Source organism: Protopterus annectens, chromosome 1.part1, assembly GCF_019279795.1.
Source record: "Protopterus annectens isolate FY-2018-M chromosome 1.part1, PAN1.0, whole genome shotgun sequence".
In the NCBI taxonomy this organism is placed as follows: Eukaryota; Metazoa; Chordata; order Ceratodontiformes; family Protopteridae; genus Protopterus; species Protopterus annectens.
Genome location: NC_056726.1, coordinates 1196701863 through 1196722300, shown reverse-complemented (window position 1 = coordinate 1196722300; position 20438 = coordinate 1196701863). Strand labels below are relative to the sequence as shown.

Sequence of the window (20438 nt, the reverse complement as noted above, 5' to 3'; positions counted from 1 at the left end):
TTCTTCATAATGTTTTCTAAACATTTCTAAAATGTCTTTTAGATCTGTCAGAGTATCGGATTTATTTCTAATCATATAGGTAATCTCTGTAATGTAGTTTACACTTTCTATTCATGTTGACTTCACAGCTAATCTATGTAAACTTTTTGAATTCACTGAATACAACTGCATTTTGAGTGTCTCTAAATGTATTGTTACTTTATGATTCAGTATTTCAACATATTTTAAATTAAACTGTTTTAATTCAGAGTTTGTGTTTATATCATTCGCTTTAAAGTTACTTTTCAGAATATTTATTCTTATTTGTAAATTTACTCGTTTTTTAGTCCATTCTTTTTGTTTATTCAGATAACAACTCTTAACTCTTCTATGCAAATATGCCTTTAATGTGTCCCAAATAATAACTTTAGGAATATTATTATTTTCATTATTTTCTAAAAAAATGTTTATTTCTTTTATTAGCCACTCCTTAAAATCAATAATTTTAACAATATAGGCCAGACTTCTTTGCCAAAAACTCAGCTTGTTTGGTTTAATACTCATATTAAAAACAATAGCATTATCAGGCAGTGGATATGCAATTATTGAGACTTCTTGTATTTTGGAGAATGTTCTATCAGATGTATATACTTTGACAATAACTGTTTGTGGTCCGAATCTATATGACTAATGTGTATAGCTTAAAGAATTCAAACCCTATAATTCAGAGATATCTCTTAAATTTGTAGAATCAATATAACTATTTCTTTGCTGTTGTTAAGATGCAAATTTTCGTATCTTTCTGAGATAAGATACAATTAAAATTACCTGCAATTATTCTAGCTCCCTTTTTAAGTAAAGTAATTAGCTCCAAGTATTTCCTTGCTATTTTCGCACCAATGCCAGGTATCCAATAGTTATTTACTAATGTAACATATTGTTTATTGATCTCTATGACAACAAGGCTCATTATAACATATTTTATCAGAGTATGTTTCAATTATTTTGGGAAGTGCTAATGAACTTCTCCATAAAATCATACTACTTCTTCTTTCAGCATGAAAATGCGATTCTACGAGAATGGAATAGTCTTCGAAGCATAGCCTATCAATATCTTCCTTTATTAAGTGTGTTTCTTGTAGATAGGCAATATCAACCTTATTATTTTTAAATATTTATTTAAACATCTCTTTATATGGTTGTTAAGACCATTTACATTTAAGGATATTTTTTTTTATTTTACATTTGTGTACTGAGAAAGTCCGACTGGACACATGTCCTTTTTCGGCGGAGGCCCGGGGAGAGAAGCTCCGCATAAACTAGTACTACAGATATACAAATACAGTTGTATAACATGCACATAAACTTAAACTAGTACTACAGATATACAGATATATACAATGATACATGATATATAGTAGTTAATACAAGAATAGTAAAAAAATAGGAGGTAGTAACAAAATAAAAAGCAGGATATAATGCTGTGCAGGATGTTCATCTATATGTATCCATTTTGATACAATCTTCCAAAATCTAATGTTGAGTTATAGACCCATTCAAGAACTATTTTAAAACTTTTTTCAAAACATAACATGGAATTTATAATTCCAGTTTTGATGATATTGTCATCAAAATCAATCTCTACCATCCCTTATCCTCTATTTCCACACTTGCTAATTCTTCTACCTTTTACTAAACTGTTTATTACTGTAATCTATTATAAACGTCCTTCCATAATACTTTAAAGAGCTATGCTATTTTTCAGATGTCTTACAGTATGTTTCATAACAAGAGTTAAGTCACTAGATATACTGAAATGACTATAAAATGCAATTAAAGTTTCATCTAGATCATTTGACTTACCAGTATTGCTAAGCTAAAAAAAAAAAAAAAAAACAATATATATATATATATATATATATATATATATATTACTTCCTGTACTTTCCTCACTTCTGCATTAATTAAAGTTGTTAGTTTTTTTTTCTATTCTGTACTTTTCCCTGTATTTATATAAGTTATACTGAGGGGAAAACAATTCTTTCCTGCCAAATATGATGTACTGTAAAATATTAGCTGTTCACTTAAGTCTTCTAGATTACTTTTGGCCATTATTCTTATGGTGTCATGTCTGATCCTTGACTGAGTCTTTAGACACTAAAACATTACTTATGTGGGCTACTTCATTTTCAAGATAACTGTTTTCAGTTTTAATATATGATTATTCCAACTATTCAAGAACACCTTAAAAACAAATGTATTTGTCGGGTATTAATTTTATAGAACCTTTGTATGAATGATTATTTATTTATTATTATTTATTTGCAGTTTGTTTGCCAGGATAGTCCATTGGGCCACATGGAGCCCATTTTCAATGGAGTCCTGGGGAGAAAAGCTCCAGAAAACTACGAATACATAGCACACATTGCATATAAACATTACAGATCATCTCATAGGAATACAAAGTAACTATGAAAAAAAAAAGATTAACAGTGATAGAATACATCAGTATAGTTCATTAAACACCAATAAAAACACTTTTTCTTTTTTTTACTAAAGTAGCAGCATAGGGCAGCTGTTAAGTAGTTGGTCAAATAGTTCAGTAGAGCTGTGGAGCTATGGAGGCAGTGATATCAGTAAAGAGATGATCATGCATATTATATATGTATTTACCATGACCTAAGTCATCTTATGAGTAGTAAAATGCATTCTAATCAATACGACACTGAGTATGAAGAAAAATCAAATACAGTATATCATGTCATATGTTTTCTATGAGTTTATATCATAACAAAGTTATGTATGTTATCTTCCAAGATCTTAAACATCTAAATCTAAATTATACATCTTAAACAACAAAAGAAATAATATGTTTCCACACCACTCTTGTGGGAGGAGAGGCTGGACTCCACCCTTCTGAGCTGGGAATTTCTGGTTAAAGGCTTATAGTGCCTGCATATTTGAACTGTTTCTTACTGAAATTGGTACACCTTGTTTGCTGTAGCATAGACTAGATCCAGGCCTGCTGAAGCTAGCTTTATTTGTATGCTTGTTGTTTGTTTGCTTATTATTTCCCTGAAACGCTAATTCCACCTAAAACGCGGCTTTTCAGCGCTTCTGTGAATCCATAGTGATATCTGCATTGCTTACTGTACTTATTTCCTTGTTTCACTTGAAAGAAAGTTACTGTTTGTCGTTTTTGCTTTTAAATTACCTGTAACACATTGCATTTAAGTTACCTGGCACTTGCTCACTAAAGCAATTATATAAGTCAGCACTAAAATATTAAAAGCACTACACCCTCACAAACTCCCCTTGAGTACCTCGTTCCCCATTGGCCCTTTTGTTTTCAATTATAAAGGAATTCCCAATACTATTCTAGCATGTCCAAAGGTCAGTTGTCAATCTCCTCTCCGGTCCAGCTGGTGAATCTGGGAATCTTGAGGCAATGTTACAGCTGCCTCATGTACACAGACAACCCTCTCCTCCTCCCAACAAATTCCAACACATGTGAGAGATGCAATCATATAGCCATACTGGAGGCTAAGCTCTCTCAACTCAGTACTGGCAAAACCAGTCAGGAGGAGAAGGAAACCACACTCACTACAATTCCAGTCTCGCATAGACGTACCATGACAGCAAACCAAACACATAAACACACAAAAACATACTCAGAGAATCTAAATAAAAATCTGCCTAAGCAGCAGAGACCTCCAAAGCAGACACCCAAGCAATCACTACCCCAAAACAAAACACGTGCAACACATAGCTCACAAAGCCAGTGTGCCAAACAGTCACAGCCCTTAAGGCTAAACAACACACCTGATACACTTGTAATAGGTGACTCTATTGTCAGGCACACTGACGTCCCGCTCAACAGCCTGAACAAGGAGAAGGTCACGGTGAGCTGCCTGTCGAGCGCTAGGATCCGCCACATAACACAAGCACTCAGGTCACTCCAAGGCAAGTACAAATATGACTCAGTCATTGTCCATGCTGGTGTGAATGACCTGAGACGTACCTCCCTGGACTACATGAAAAGAGACATAGAGGAGGTCTCTGAGCATGTAGCCCAGGCCTGTATGACCCTGACCTTGAGTAGCATCTTACCCTCACCAAGAATGATGCCACAATATGAAGACAAGTTGATCAATTTCAACAATTGGCTTAAGTATTGATGTCATTCAAAGGGGATCCAATGCCTGTCAGCCTGGGATGATATGCTCGACAAGCCACGATGCTTCACTAGGGACGGCTTGCACCTGTCACCCCTGGGCTTTCAGATATTGGCAAAGGCTCTTGCTACTCTCATAGTGCCTTTTTTAGGCAAGGCTCAAAAGACAAACCCACCTCCATAGGTATCACAAGGGATAAGAAACTAAGAGTAATGCTACTCAACGCCAGAAGTCTAAACCTCAAGATGCATGCACTCGAAACTTTCCTTAGCATGGAGAACATTGATATCTGTGCAGTAAGAGAAACCTGGTTCAAGGCTCCCGAGAGCACCCCAGCACTACCAGGTTATACCTCATACCATGCTTTTCGGCCCCAAAACTTGGACCGTACCACAAAAGGAGGGGGAGTATCAATATTCGTCAAAGATACCCACACCTCCAGGTTGGTGGTACAGCACAAAGCATCAGAGACTATCCATGTGCAACTAACAGTGGGTAAAACTGCCTTCCAGTTTATAGCCTGCTACAGACCACCCTCCCAAACCCAGGAATCCCACTCGGCCTTCCTGAGAACACTGGAAAATATGAAGGTCTCTCCAAACACCATTATATTGGGCGACTTCAACTACCCAAACATAGACTGGGAGCATTACTCTAGCTCCAGCACCCTAGCCCAAAGGTTCCTAGAATTTATAAACTCAAATGCTATGGAACAACTTGTTACCACTCCCACAAGAGGGCAAAACATACTGGACCTGATCATCACCAAAGTGGGGACTCTATTCTCCAGACCAGAAGTGTATCCTTCACTGGTAAGATCAAACCATAAACTAATCTGACTGGATATTCACATCCTGACTCCACCACATGCCCTGAAAACCATGGTGAAAAACTTCTCTAAAGCAAATTTCACACTCCTCAAAACTGAGGTGGAATCCTTCAAAGCCCCCGGGCCTGTGGAAAATACGGCCCAGACCGCAAAATCATTTATAAACGCATTCTATGAACACCTTCAGGAATGCATGGATCATGCAATCCCAAATAAAACCAAGACCCAATCCTCTAAAGGCAGACGTCCTGTCTGGTGGACCTCAACCATAAACAAACTATACAATAGAAGGAGGAAGCTACTACATGATAGAGCAAAATCCCAAAAAGGGAAGGCATCTCTGATCAGTATTAGCAAAAAACTACCGGCACTCATAAAATCGTCTAAGGCCAGCTTCGAGAGAATAATTGCACAGGACACTAAGGATAATCACAAGGCTTTCTTCAGTTATGTTAGGAACCTGGGTGGGAATTCCCAGATATGCTCAGAATTAGTCCAAAATGACACAAAATACACCGAACCCACAGACATTGCCAACATCCTAGTTGATAGGTTCAGCACAAACCCCCCCCCCACCAAAAGGGCAAATATCTATCCCAGCAGAGTGCTGCCCCCCTGACATCTCAGATGCTCAGGTAAGAGCTGCCCTCTCCAAAGCAAAAAACACAGCATCAATGGGACCAGACGGTGTCTCGGGATGCGTCCTACATGAACTCCAAGAAGAGCTAAACTCAAACATAAAACTACTGTTCAATCTCAGCCTTACTACAGGATATGTACCCAAAGAGTGGCATACAGCAACAGTGGTCCCTCTCCACAAAGGTGGTGCCTCAACGGATCCTGGAAACTATCGCCCCATAAGCCTGACTAGTTTGGTCTGCAAAGCTATGGAAAGGATCATCATGGACCTCTTAAATAAATATATTGGGGACCTACAGACACTGGATCCTACCCAGTTTGGCTTTGTTAAGGGCAGATCCTGCCTCTAAAACCTGGTTGATTTCTTTGAAACAGTCACCAAGGCCATTGACAAGGGGAAGGTGGTCCACACAGCCTACCTGGACCTCGCAAAAGCCTTCGATACAAACCCCCACTCGGGCATTATAGATAAGATCACCAGCTTAAATATAAACCCCTATGTCACTAAATGGGTTGCAAACTGGCTCAAGGACAGAACCCACATCGTTAGAATTGCTGGAGCCATGTCAGACACCAAACCAGTTACAAGTGGTGTCCCACAAGGCTCAGTCCTGGGACCTCTCTTGTTCGGTATATATTTCTCTGAGGTACAGGCCAACACAGAAGGACTGTGGCTGACCAAGTTCGCAGATGACTGCAAACTGGGCATCATAATCGACTCTCCAGCTGACACAAGCATCCTCCAAAAGGGCCTCATAGAAACAGACAACTGGTGCCAGAGCCATGGTCTCAAGTTAAATGCCAAAAAGTGTATTGTCATCCCCTTTGTCAAAAACAAAGTGCCCACAAATTACCACATAGGTGGTAATCCATTAAGTACAGAAGAAGTAATTAGGGACCTGGGGACCCAAGTTGATAGCAATCTCTCATTTGACAACCACGTGGCCAAAGAGGTTAGAAAAACATTTTATATAGCCCACCTAATCATGAAGGGATTCACATCTAGATCAGGGGAGGTCATCATGCCTCTTTACTCATCCCTCATCTGGCCCATAATTGAATACAATGCCCCTTTTGGGATGTACCTTACCAGACACCTGCAGCAACTGGAAAGACCCCAAAAGTACCTCACCAAGAGGATCAAAGGGCTCAAACAGATGCCATATGCTGACCGGTTAAAGAATCTCCAGCTCTACTCAGTGACATACCGCCTGCTCAGAGGCGATCTGTGCCTGACGTGTAAAGCCATGTCCAACCCAGAATTAATGGACATGCTGCACCTCAGAAAATCCAAATCCCATCAAGCTACGTGCTCCAGAGACTTGAACCTCAGCACTGAAATAAATAGGACATGCTGGAGGGACAGATTCATAACCCAGAGGTTCTCTTCACTCTGGAATAAATTCCCAGTCCAGATTAGGCAGAATCCCTCATTGACTCTCTTCAAGAGGAATCTTGATGAGTGGATGGGAGATTGTAGGTTTACCCCGGGTATCACTTCTGCGTCACTGTTAGACAGAGGCACAGTATACTAACCTTAAAAAAGGGCATAGCAAAATTAGTTTAAAATGGGTGGTGAAAGCCAAACACACTCTGGCTAGGCTTATAAATGCCCTAGGGCAGATAGCCTAGTATGAGCCTATGAACCTATGAACCAACCATTATTCATGTATTTTCAACTCATTAAGATATAATTTAAAAAAATGCAGTATACTTCCAGAACTGAATACAATCAATAGATGTGTTTATGTGATAACATATTAAGCCCAAAAGAGAAAGTATTATATACTTCCCTATGACTAAAAGATAGCTAGGATTGTGGCAATCATTAAGTAGTCAATCTTATTTCAAATATTGGGTATTCAGTTACAGTCAGTTTTATCTTAGAAAGGCTATATTAATACATGGAATATAAAGCACTATAGATAAATTCTCATATTTGTGCCATGTCGAAAATTTAACAGTCCACAGATGGAAACATTTGATGCCTCTCTGATGGTTGTTAAGGCTAGGAGCATTAATAATAAAGTTTTTATAGGGGAATTTGCTACATTCCCACAATGTTGTTATTGCTTGTGAAACATGGTTAAAGAACAATGACTGGAAACCATTTCTGTAAGGCTATAAATGATTTTACTGTAGCAGACATTTTAATAACAACTCAGGTGGAGGTGTTATGATAGAGATTAAATACAGCTATGGGACCTGTGATTATTACATGTTTAATGATAACACCAACACTATAGACTGTGTAACTGTGACAATAAAGACAACCCTGGAACATATAACAATTGTTGGAGTGTGTAGACCACCAAAGCCAAGTGCAGATGACCTAGGGGAATTCATACATTTCTTGCATGAAACACAGGAGGGGAGAATAATATTAGCTGGGGACTTAAATTTACCAGAAACAGATTGGAATAATATTGATTCTACAATGTTAGTAAGGAAATTACTCATAGCATATATTCAGGAACAAAAATGTCTTCAGATTGTAAAAGAAACTACCAGCTGACGGAACATACTAGATATTGTTTGTGTTCCCAAAGAAATTACTGTAACTTCAAGTTAAGTTTTGTTACCACTGATGTGCAGTGATCATGGAGTTATAAAGGTTAACTTGTTACTAGTTAATTCTGCCAAACTAAAATCTAAGCCAATGCACAGAAGGTTAATTACAGATTATATGGAAGCAAACAGTCAAACTAATTGGAGTGAGATGTGGAAAGTTTTGAAAGAGAAATTGTTTGAGTGCAAAAAAAAAAAAAAAAAAAAAATGTTTAACATCAGGATCTAGACATACAACATCAGGTGGATGTATTTACATAAGAACAAGATATCTGATTAAGGTGAGAGACAAAAAATATAAGAAATGGAAGAGAGGCCGAACTTCAAGTTTGAAAACTGAAATAAACAAGCTGGACAAACAGATTAAGCATAGTGTGAGACAAGATCAAGAAAAATATAGGAAACCTTTTTATAGATAAATAAGATGTGGAAGGAGTAAAGACACACAATTTGATAAACTGTGCAGATTATAACATTTATTTTCAGACACAACATTTTATAGATATATTTACAAAATATTATGCAAAACAGTTTGCCTCCACAAAAGAGTTGGTAAATTGTCCTAGTGACATCGACATAACCCCAGATACGAGAATTAAATTAGATTATATTGAAAAAGAACTGCACAAATTGTATCCAAACAAAGCACGGGGAGTAAATGGAATTAGTAACAATGACCTAAGAACACTTCAGCAAGAACTTAAAGTACCATTATATCTATTATTCTCTAGGTCATATAAGTATGGGGAGATTCCTTAAGATTAGAGACATGCACTTATTAAACCTGTTTTTAAGGGAAAGGGAAGAAGGACAAACCCAGAGTCATATAGACCCTTAAGTCTACTTTCATGCTGTGGAAAAGTAATGGAGAAGGTAATATTTGATAAGTTATTGTCAGAGATGGATATGTTGGGACTTGAAACATATAGCAGCATGTATATCTTGAAAACAGATCTATTACCACCTGTAACATGGTGTTCTATAACAATATAATAACAGCTATGAATGAAATTTGTACTGTGATGTAATTTATATAGATTTAACTTCAGCATTTGACAGGGTCATACCCATAACACTGACCAATAAATTAGTCCAACTAGGTATTGCTGTACACTTGATAAAATAGACAGCTGCATGGCTTACAAATAGGACATGGAAAGTATCATACAGCAACTGGATAGGCAAAATCCTTGGTTACAGTCAGGGTGGCCCACAGGGCTCTGTACTAGGGCCTTACTTGTTTAGATTGCATCTTTCAGACCTAACGCTTTCATCTGAGGTGTTCTATAGTCTATATGCAAACAACCTGAAATTGGGTAAACTGATTACATGTGTTACAGATAAGGTATGTCTGCAAAATAACTTGACTAAATTGACCATTTGGACACAGGAGAATAATATGCTGATAAATACATCAAAACTAAGCATATGAGATTTGGTAGGCATAAACTGAAAGGTGAATATTTAATACAGCACACAGTGATTGAAACTGTAGACTCATTTAAGGAGCTGGGTATATGGGTAGATTCAGGTATGAGTTTTTCTAATCATACCAACCAATTGGTTAATGATAGTTATATAACTATTGGTTGTATAAAAACATTTATAAAGTCTAGGAAATCAAAAATAATGAAGTCATTGTTTGTTAGTTACATTAGACCTTAACTTGAGTATGGAATAACAATATTTAAACCCTATAAGAAAACAAGCATGATTAAACTGGAAAGTGTACAGTGGAAATAAACCAAGGGTATCCATGGCTGTGAAAATTTAAGTTATTATGAAAGACTAAAATATCTGAACTTGTACAGTGTTTCTTACAGATATCTAAGAGGAGATCTTATTCAGGTATATAGGGCATTTAGGGACAACTACCTCTGGGAATGTTTGGGGTCATCAAAAAGTACTAGAGAATCATCAGATAACCCATGTAGAAGATTCTATAGGAATGAGAAGTGTGCTAATTGGTTCTCTGACAGAGCAGCTGATGCAGGGAATAGACTAGCAAATTACATTAAAGCAAGTACTAGTTTAGATATTTTTAAGAACAGCCTGAACACTTATTATGGGAACAAGTGTTTTGGTATATTGGCAAGCTAGAAGGGCATTAATGCCTGTGTTGAAATATTTGTATGTATGGCTGTATATTTCATAAGCGTATATATACGTAAGTAATTATTCTATACTCTTAATCAGTGGGGATCTGCAAAAAACATTTTTTTAAATTATATAAGCTTTTAATGACTGAATGAGATCTCTGTGGAGTTATATTAGAGAGCTGTATGTTATTTTCAGTTTTATATACACATATACATACAAATATTTCAAGCACAAGCAGCAACACCCTATCCAGCTTGCCAAAACATCAAAATACCTGCCCTGCAAAGAATGTCTCAAATGCATATCTCAGTAATATTATATAGAATCATTTGTCTGTCTCTTATATTATACAACTCATATTATGAACCTATACAAAAGTTTAATTCTGTCCTTTCAAACAATGACAACTAATTCAACTTTTTTTCTCTTGCCTTCCGTCCTTCCTTATCTCCCTCTCCTCTTTCATCCTTTCCCCTCCCTTTCTTCCTACCTTTTTTGATATAGCTGGAAATAATTTGTTTGAAATACACAATAAACTTTAACTTTGTTATGTAGGACTTTTCACTATAACAACCATGTCATTAAAGATGATGTAATCAATTAACGTTGGGAAAACTATATAATATACTTACATAAAGACAAGACCTGTAGGACAAAGGCAGAGACCATTTTTGTGGATACTTGTGACATGGTTGGAAGAAAAATATAATAAACTTAAATAATATTTAAGAATCATTTGGCCCATTTAGTCTGTCCATTTATTACCAAACAGATGAGCTACAGGTTCTAACGAAAGTATAACTTAACCTCCCATATTACTTGCTGGATAGCTATCTTAATTTTTTAATTACACCACCATGTCTGACATGGGTATTTTCTTAGAGGACCTGTTTATAATGTCTATCTCTCTTTTGCAGATTTCTTCTTTACTCATATCCCCCCCCCCTATTTTTCCCCCTTTTCCTTTCTTTTCAATACAGGGAAGATAGGTGCATGAAGTTTGGCATCCCATATTGACCAGGTTTCCCATCTAAATTGCCCGTTACATAGTAGATAATGTGTATATTCTGTTAAATTAAAAAGCTATGTTTCCAGTCATCATTCAGCCTTCTTATACCATCTACTCTGCCAGACAACTAATTAACACACTCCTCAATCTTATACTAAAATATAACAAATACATAAAAACAAATATTTAAATCTTGATCCTAACCTAATTTAACCAAATATTTAGTCCTAGCATCTTTCTCTTTTTGTTAAGATCGTGAAATGCCATTTGTATATCAGTAACACTATTCTACATGAGTAACATAACTCGCATAGCTCTCCAGCATATATTTGTCTACTTTACTGCATATAATGACTTAGACTCTGCTTTTTAGTTTATATATTAGCCCTATGCCATAGATTATATATTAGCCCTATGCCATAGTTTATATATTAGCCCTATGCCATAGTTTATATATTAGCCCTATGCCATAGTTTATATATTAGCCCTATGCCATAGTTTATATATTAGCCCTATGCCAGAACACTGCTGGAGACTGAAAGTAATACAATATACTGAGAATACTGCTCTCCTCTGCTCAGCCAAACACGTGCTTAGGCAAACACCATAATCACCTAGAAGACAGCTTCAAACTGGCCTCTTAGTTCTGGAAAATTGGTTATGAAACTTTCATCTGATAAATATAACCAATAGTACTGCCATTCTATTTTGAACAAGTCACTACAAAAGTGTACAAAACCCATAAACTGGCAAAACTACAACAAAAAAGTAACACCACTCAGCAATAAAATTAAATATGTAGGATCCATTCTTGATGACATATTCTCTCTTGAAGAGCAAATACTTTCTGTTATTCCCAGTGCCAGAAAGTCTGCTCTTCGAATTTTTCTTTAGAACTAGCTAGTTTATCAGCAGTAGCACTAAAATCTGTATACCTGTGACTAGCACTTGCTCTAAAACTCACTAAAAAGCACTAGAAAGCCTTAATTTGTTACAAACACTCACCTCTCCTTGGTAATAAGGAGAAAATAGTCGTAGGCACTAGACAGCCTACAACTGGAAGTACCTTGCCAAAAAGTTAGGGGAAACAGCTCTTGTACTACACAAAGAAAGCACCTAACCAGGCATGTCCAAGGGTCAGCTTCCGGTGATTTTTCCTGTCCACCTAGTGAATCTGGACATATTGGGGCAATGCAGCAATTGCCTCATGTACATAGACAACCCTCTCCTCCTACCACCAAACACTACAACCTGTAAGAGATGCAATTGCATAGCCAAACTGGAAGCAAAGCTCTCTCCAGCCAAGATTGCGCTAGACAGTCAAGAGGAGAAGGTTAACACCCACACAACACCTCAAACAACACATAGTCCTTCAAAATCCACACTTAGTAACACAAAACCCACATATGCGGAGGCTCAACATTAACCTGCCCAAGCAACAAGGACCTCCGAAGCTGAATCGCAAACAAACAACACCCCCAAATACAACCTAAGTCTCACATAGCTCACAACACCAGTGTGCCACCCAACAGCAGCCCCTAAGTCAAGACAACATACCCAACACTTTAGTCATAGGTGACTGTATAGTCAGGCACACTGATGTCCCACTCACCAAGCTGAACAAGGAGAAAATTACAGTCAGCTACCTGTTGGGTGCCAGTTTCTGCCACATAATGCATGCACTCAGGTCACTCCACAACAAGTACAAATATGACTCTGTCATTCTCCATGTTGGAGTGAATGACTTGAGACATACCTCCCTGGATTACATGAAAAGAGACATGGAAGAGCTCTTGGATCATGTAGTCCAGGCAGGCATGACCCTAGCCCTGAGTATCATCCTGCCATCACCCAGAATGATACCACAGTATAAGGACAAAATGATTGACTTCAATAATTGGCTAAGTTTCTGGTGTCATTCAAAGGAGATCCGGTATCTGTCTGCCTGGGATGACATGATCGACAAACCACGATGCGTTGCAAATGATGGTTTGCACCTGTCGCCTCTGGGATTCAGGTTACTGACTAAGGCTCTTCACCCCTATAGTGCCTTTTTTAAGCAAGGTTCAAAGACAAAACTACCACTGTAACGGGTACAAGCAAGCAAAATCTGAAGGTAATGCTACTCAGTGCTAGAAGTCTAAACCTCAAGATGCAGTCTCTCAAGGCTCTCCTAAAAATGGAGAACACCGATATTTGTGCAGTAACTGAGACCTGGTTCAGGGCTCCAGAGAGCACCCCTACAATACCAGGCTACAACTCCTACCACACTTTTCATCCACCAAACCAGGACCGAAACACTAAAGGTGGAGGAGTGTCCATATTCCCTAAGGATATTCACACCTCCAGGCTGGTTGCCCAACACAATGCATCTGAAATTCTCCAGGTGCAACTAACAATAGGTAAGACTGCAATACAAATTGTAGCTTGCTACAGATCCCCCACTATGCCTGAAGATTCTCACTACACCTTTCTAAACATACTGGAAAATATTAAGGTACAACCAAACACCCTAATACTGGGTGATTTCAATAACCCTGCCATTAACTGGGAAAACTACTCCTGTACCAACACCTTTGCTCAACGGTTCTTGCAATTCATAAATTCCAGTGCCCTAGAGCAACTAATTCATTGTCCCACCAGGGGTACCAATATTCTAGACCTGGTCATTGCCAACATGGGAGATCAATGCTCCACAGTAGTGGTCACCCCCTCAGTCAGATCGGACCATAAGCTAATCACTTTTGACATCCACATCCCAACCCCAACCCCTTTAAGGAAACTTCCGTAAAAAAACTTCTCCAAAGTCAGCTTCATGCTTCTCAAGTCAGACATAAAAGCTTCATGACACCGATGCAGATGGGAGCTGGAAGTTCAACTGCTGAATCCTACACTAAGGTGCTGTACAATCACATTCACTCATGCATAGACCGAGCCATCCCAAATTGAACCAAGATGCTGTCCTCTAAAAAAAAGGAAGCCAATCTGGTGGTCCCTTGCTATAAACAAGCTGTACAACACTATTGCAGAAAAGATGAAGGACCCAGGATTCAAAAAACTCCCTCACCAGCCTCAGTAGAAAGTTGAGATTCCTCATAAAATCTTCCAAAACTAGTTATGGAAACAAAATTGCCAAAGATTCCAAAGACAACCACAAGGCATTCTATAGCTATGATAAGAATCTAAATGGCAATACTCAGATCTGCTCTGAGCTACAGAAGAATGGCACTAGATATACTGATCCCAAGGATATTGGCAGTATCCTGGCAGATAGATTCAGTGCCAACTTCACCTCCTTCTCACCCCGTAAAGGGCCCATCTCAATACTGAAAGAATGCCAAATTCCAGTAATCACGGCCACTCAGGTAAAAAACACACTCTCCAAAGTCAAGAGTACAGCATCCTTGGGACCAGACGACATCCTGGGCTGTGTACTGCATGAACTACAAAATGAACTGGCACCTCACCTATGTGTCATGTTTAATCAAAGCCTCACCTCAGGTTTCATGCCCACAGAGTGGTGCACAGCTACAGTCATCCCACTCCACAAGGGGGGATCTACTTTGGATCCTGGGAACTACCCTGCCATCAGTCTGATGAGCCTGATCTGCAAGGCCATGGAATGTATTATCATGGAATGTATAAACAAAGACATTGGCAACCTTCAAACACTGGACCTCACCCAGTTTGGGTTCGTGAAGGGCCGATCTTGCTTCCTGAACCTGATCGACTTCTTCAAATCAGTCTCCAGAGCCGTGGACGATGATAAGGTTGTTCACACAGCCTACTTGGACCTCGCCAAGGCTTTTGACACTATCCCCCACTCTGGAATCATAGATAAACTTACTAAGCTGGGCATTAATCCCTACATCACTCAATGGGTTATAAACTGGCTTACTGACAGAACACACACTGTAAAAGTAGCTGACTCCAAGTCCAGCTCCAGACAAGTGACAAGTGATGTACCACAGGGTTCTGCCCTGGGACCACTCTTGTTTGGCATCTACTTCTCTGAAGTACAGAGGTACCTTGATGATTGGATGAGAGATAGGAAATTCACCCCGGGGATCACATCAGTAGCCCTATCAGACAGGGGTCCAGTAAAGTAAATATTTCTGGGAAGCAATAGCCAGGGAATCATTATGGCTAGGCTTGTATAGGCCCTAGGGCCGATAGCCTAGTACCTACCTATGAACCTATGAAGTGTATAATACTATACAAGTCAGTCTATATAGAATCCAACATGACAAAAATTAAAATGAAAAAATATATATTTATCATGAAGTTTCATCTATAGCAGTGTATTTAAATAGAAACTAAGCCATTATCAGTTATTATAACAGTGTTATATGTATCAAAGTATAGATATCATTGTATGTCTTTCTATTTATCAGATACATTTAGTATAGCTAATTAAATAAAGAAAAATTATTACTAAATAAAGTTATGCTGGTTTAGCTCTGTGAACCATAAGATGAAAGACAAACTGCATTACTATGGTAAAATTGAGTATCAAAAGTTCATACTCACTTCCACATCTCATATATTCACTTATTTCATTGAGTTGCTTATTTCCAGTATTAGGAGCTCTCCCTTTTTTTTTTCTGTATGTCTTCATTTTAGCACTGAGATGTGCTGTAATGCAGCCCTGATTTCTCCATAGATATATTATAGTCAAAAGGCTTAAGTTTTAATATTAGATAATAGCTATTTACAGTTATGTGACTATTTTCTTTGTTATTTCCTTCCTTAATGTGCGATCAGTGTAAAGCAGGAAGCACATTGGGTTCAAAGGTCACGGCTTCTTATAGCCATAATTCCGTACTTTTGTTTTGAGTGCTTTTTTTTTCCTTCTTTACCTGTGTCAAGAGAGCTCATGAATCTAAGCAAAAGCAGATTTAACAATTCCAGCAGGAAATTTAAGAGGTGTAGTTGTGTATTAGAGTATATCTCGTGCAAGACGAGTAAACAGTTTACTCAGCAGCAAACAATAACAGAAGAAAAAGAATGGAAAAACAGGTTAATGTTTGTTTATAGCTTTAAAACAAAACTGTATGTCAACAATCACTCCCCATCACCCACTCCCACCAGGGAAACAGCATAAACCACCCAAACACGGAAAGGCAGGACACACTGCTTGAACAACAATTCAAATTACCTAACATGTCAAAAAATCCATTCAGTAAACAGAAGTATCACTCCAGGACACTCGGCAGCCCTGCTCCCACCCCTCTGCATCCCAAACCGGCACTTCAACTACATAGCCCACATGCAGAGCCTCACAGGAAGTATTCCAACAGCTTGTCTTTCTTTTAAGACTGGGTAGGGATATTTCCATATCTTCTACTTTTTCCAGAAGTCCATAGCTTCTTCAGGAGAATTAAAGATTCTTTGACCCTCTGATAGTGTAATTTTAATTCTAGCTTGGAAAATAATGTGTGCCTTAATGCCAACTTCCTTCACGTTCTTAATAAGGAGACCATACTCGTTCCTTTTTGTTATCACTGAAGTGGTGTAATCATTAGCAAATCTGACACTTTTCACATTTATCTAAATTGGAGTTCACAACCATGCAGCTCTGAATATTAAATCCTTGTCCTGTGTTAACAAAAATGTAACAATGATGTATCTTGAAGGTGAAACATCTTTTAAAATAGAGACATCTGAAAGTGATCTGTGGGCTCTTTCTATGGCAAACGATAAAGGTTCAAGCAAATTCAGAACTCTGGGAAATCAGTCATTTAAAAATTGAATCAAGTTGTTACCTTCCATTTTTTCTGGCATGCCATAAATCCTTATATTACTCCTTCTTGATCGACTCTCCAAGTCTTCTACTTACCCTAGTAGTATATTATTTTATTTTAGAAGAAAGTCAATCTAGTTTTCATTTTCTGTTTGCCTTCCATCCAGTTCATTAACAGATTCTTCAATTGCTGTAATTTGATCCAAGTGCTTTGTGATAATTTCCTTTAGAAGTTCGGTTTGTTTTTTGCTGTCTCTTTTCATATTGTCCATTATATGTTCCAAATTATCCATTTTTGTGGAGAGATCTTGAATACTGGAAAGAATTGTTTGTAGTTCCTTCTTCGTAGAGTTGTCTTGGAGAGAAATCTTCAAATGACTCATAGTTAAGACAGTGTGTATAATTTCTGACAGGAAATAAAATTCTGAAAATAAAATGCTTTCAGGCCGCCTATATCAGAACAATATGAAGGTCAATAAAAATCAAACTATTTGAAGTTTTTGATGTTAATTTGAAAAAAAACATCCTGTCAGAAAAAAAAAATATTTAAAGGCAGAGCAAACAATTTGTGCTATCTGCTCAGCATGCTGGCCACGCCCCGACATTTTAGATTTTTGATGCACACTTGTAATAAAGGGTGATCCAGCAGTGCTATTTGATTTTGAGATTAGTAATAGGTGTTTTGTCTATAGAGCATAGAGCTGTGTTTGGAGAGTAGGACCAGATAATATTGGTCAAATTCAGATATCTATTTGGTTTGTAGATAAGGTTGTGAGTAGTTGTGTGGATGTCAGATAGTATCTACTGAGCTGTTTAAGGACCAGGCAAGGATGGGTCTTGTGAGAAAATGTTGTTACCTTTCTGTGGTATTGTTCAAAAATATGTTTTTATACTGGCTTGCATATTTGTAAATATTTGCATCAATAAACAAGCACTGGAAGTAAAAAGGTTGAGACAATGTGTTATGTATCAGTCTCTGTCAAGTACAGTTTAACTCTACAGAGAGAATTTTTTTTGTTTGTTTTTCTACTGTTTGATACATGTTCATAGGTTATAGGTTCATAGGTTGGTACTAGGCTATCAGCCCTAGGGCCTATACAAGCCTAGCCATAACAATTCCCTGGCTATTTCTTCCCACACTATTTACTTCCCTGGACCCCTGTCTAGCAGGGCGACTGACGTGATCCAATCGTCAAGATTTCTTTTGAAGAGGGCCAAAGAGGCGCTCTGCTTGACATGCATGAGCAGTCTATTCCAGAGTCTGTGGAGTCTCTTGGTCAGGAACCTATCCCTCAAGCATGTTTTGTTTATTGTGATGACAAGGTTTAGATCCCTGGAGCGTGTGGCTCTGACGGATTGGAATTTCTTTAAGTGCAGCATGTCCAGCAGCTCTGGGTTTGACATGGCCTTGTATGTTAAGCAGAGATTGCCTCTGAGTAGACGATATGCGACAGAGTATAGCCGGAGTTTTTTAAGGTGGTCAGCATAGGGCATCTGCTTTAGGCCTGTGATTCTTTCAGTGAGGTATTTCTGTGGCCTTTCCAGTGTGGTCAGAGTTCATATTTTCATCTAAACGTAACAGTTTAGCATGTGGAACTAGATGAATATTGGTGTGGTTTGAAGAAGTATTGGTAAAGAGCTATTTGTGAAAGGAGAATTGTTGAGGAAGAATACAATTGACTTGTTTTTTGAAGGGTTAGGAGAAAATAGGAACTATACGGACAGACCTCAGAGAATGAAAAGGCTTCCTGAGTAACTTCTTACAATTTATTTGTGTTATGGGCAAAACAGATAAGGGTGGAATCATCTTCATATAGTAGAATATTTTCTTCTTTAATTACTTTGCATAGATCATTTATAAATATGCTGAACAGCAGAGGCCCCAGAGCAGACCCTTGGGGGCATCTACAGATACTGGAAGAAAGGATGTAATGTCATTTTGTAATTTTATTGCATGCATTCTGTTTGAGAGGTAGCTTTACAACCAGGAGGGAGGTGAGTTAGCCACCCCTGAGGATGCAAGTTTGGTTAGAAGTACTTGGTGTTACACAGTATCAAATACCATTGATAGATCAAGAAAGACTGCTACTACTAAATCACCTGCAGTTCTATTTCTGTTAATGGTACTACTAAAGCTAAGGAGTACATCAGTGGTACTATGAAAGGATGGAACCCATGTTGAGTAGGGGATAAAATATTATCAGCGACATGTGTAAGTAGCTGTGATTGGATGCTTTTTCAAGTAAGTTGGATAGGGGGTATAGGATAGCAATTTGCCTGTAATTAGACAGCCCAGTGGAGCTATCACCCATAGGTATAGGTTTGATACAACATTGCCTCCACACTGCTGGAAGTTGGCATTCAGAGACTGAGTGGTTTAAAAGAATGGAAATGGGGCAGGCTAATGCCTTACCTCCAAGCTCGATACATTCTGTAACTGGGTTATCAGCAACTAGGGTTATTGACCTCAGTCTGAGTAAGTGATTTTTGATGAGCACAATGGGAACAGGATAAAGGAAAGGTGATATGGATGATTGTTTCAGGAGAAACTACTGTTTGTATGAAGTAGAATTTAAACAGGATGGGAACGCTGACAGTATCATTGGCTTTGGATGGAGTCGACTAGATTGTTTGACCTGGTTTAGTAGATCATTTATGGATGCCCAAAGGCTTTTGGGGTTGTTTAAGTTGATAGATTGGTGAGTTGTGTACTATTTTTTTCTCATTTGATGTACTTTGTATGATTTCTTGAATGTCTAACGTTTAGTAGGTTTACTTGGAATTTATCCTGTAGCCAAATTTTGCAGGCTTTGTCGCTGTGTCTCATGAGAAGGTTTGTGTTCCTGGATACTGAGGGAGCAGTATTTGTTTTAACTATTTTTGTTCTCATGAGAGTCAGCTCATTTAAAATGTTTAAGAGAATTTTGTTAAAGCTTGATACTGTTTCATCTAGTGGAAGGGAATGTCTTAATATGTTCTAGTTGCACATTTCTATATTACTGATTAAAGTATCTTTGTTGAAGGATGAGAGGTTATGAACTAGGTTTTAGTGATGGCGTTTATGGATGTTTTTGTTTTCTTATGATGTAGATGGGTCAGAGCTTTTGAGGTAATGATTTTTATCTTGAAAGGAGGTAAGAATCTAATCAGGGGTGGAATTCTTCCTGCTGTTTTTGCTATAGTGAGTGTGTGAATTGACCAGTGGAGTAAGACCTTATAGCTTTACGGCTTTAGTCTGAGAATCAGAATCTATTGAATACCAGTCAATGTTGAAGTCACATGATACATTTTCTTGGATGATGTTTGATGTGGCTCAGCAGATGAATTGTTTATCAGTGTTGATAACTCTACCCGGGACTATGCAAATTCCTGTTTAAGCATACTGTCTTATGATTA

The 20438-nt window shown here is 37.9% G+C and overlaps 1 protein-coding gene across 1 annotated transcript in view; it reads left to right on the top strand.

Annotated features, from left to right (window-relative positions):
* The window catches only part of LOC122815911 (glutamate receptor ionotropic, NMDA 2D-like), a 1415655-nt gene that overhangs the window by 431693 nt on the left and 963524 nt on the right, over positions 1 to 20438 (top strand). The window lies entirely within an intron of this gene.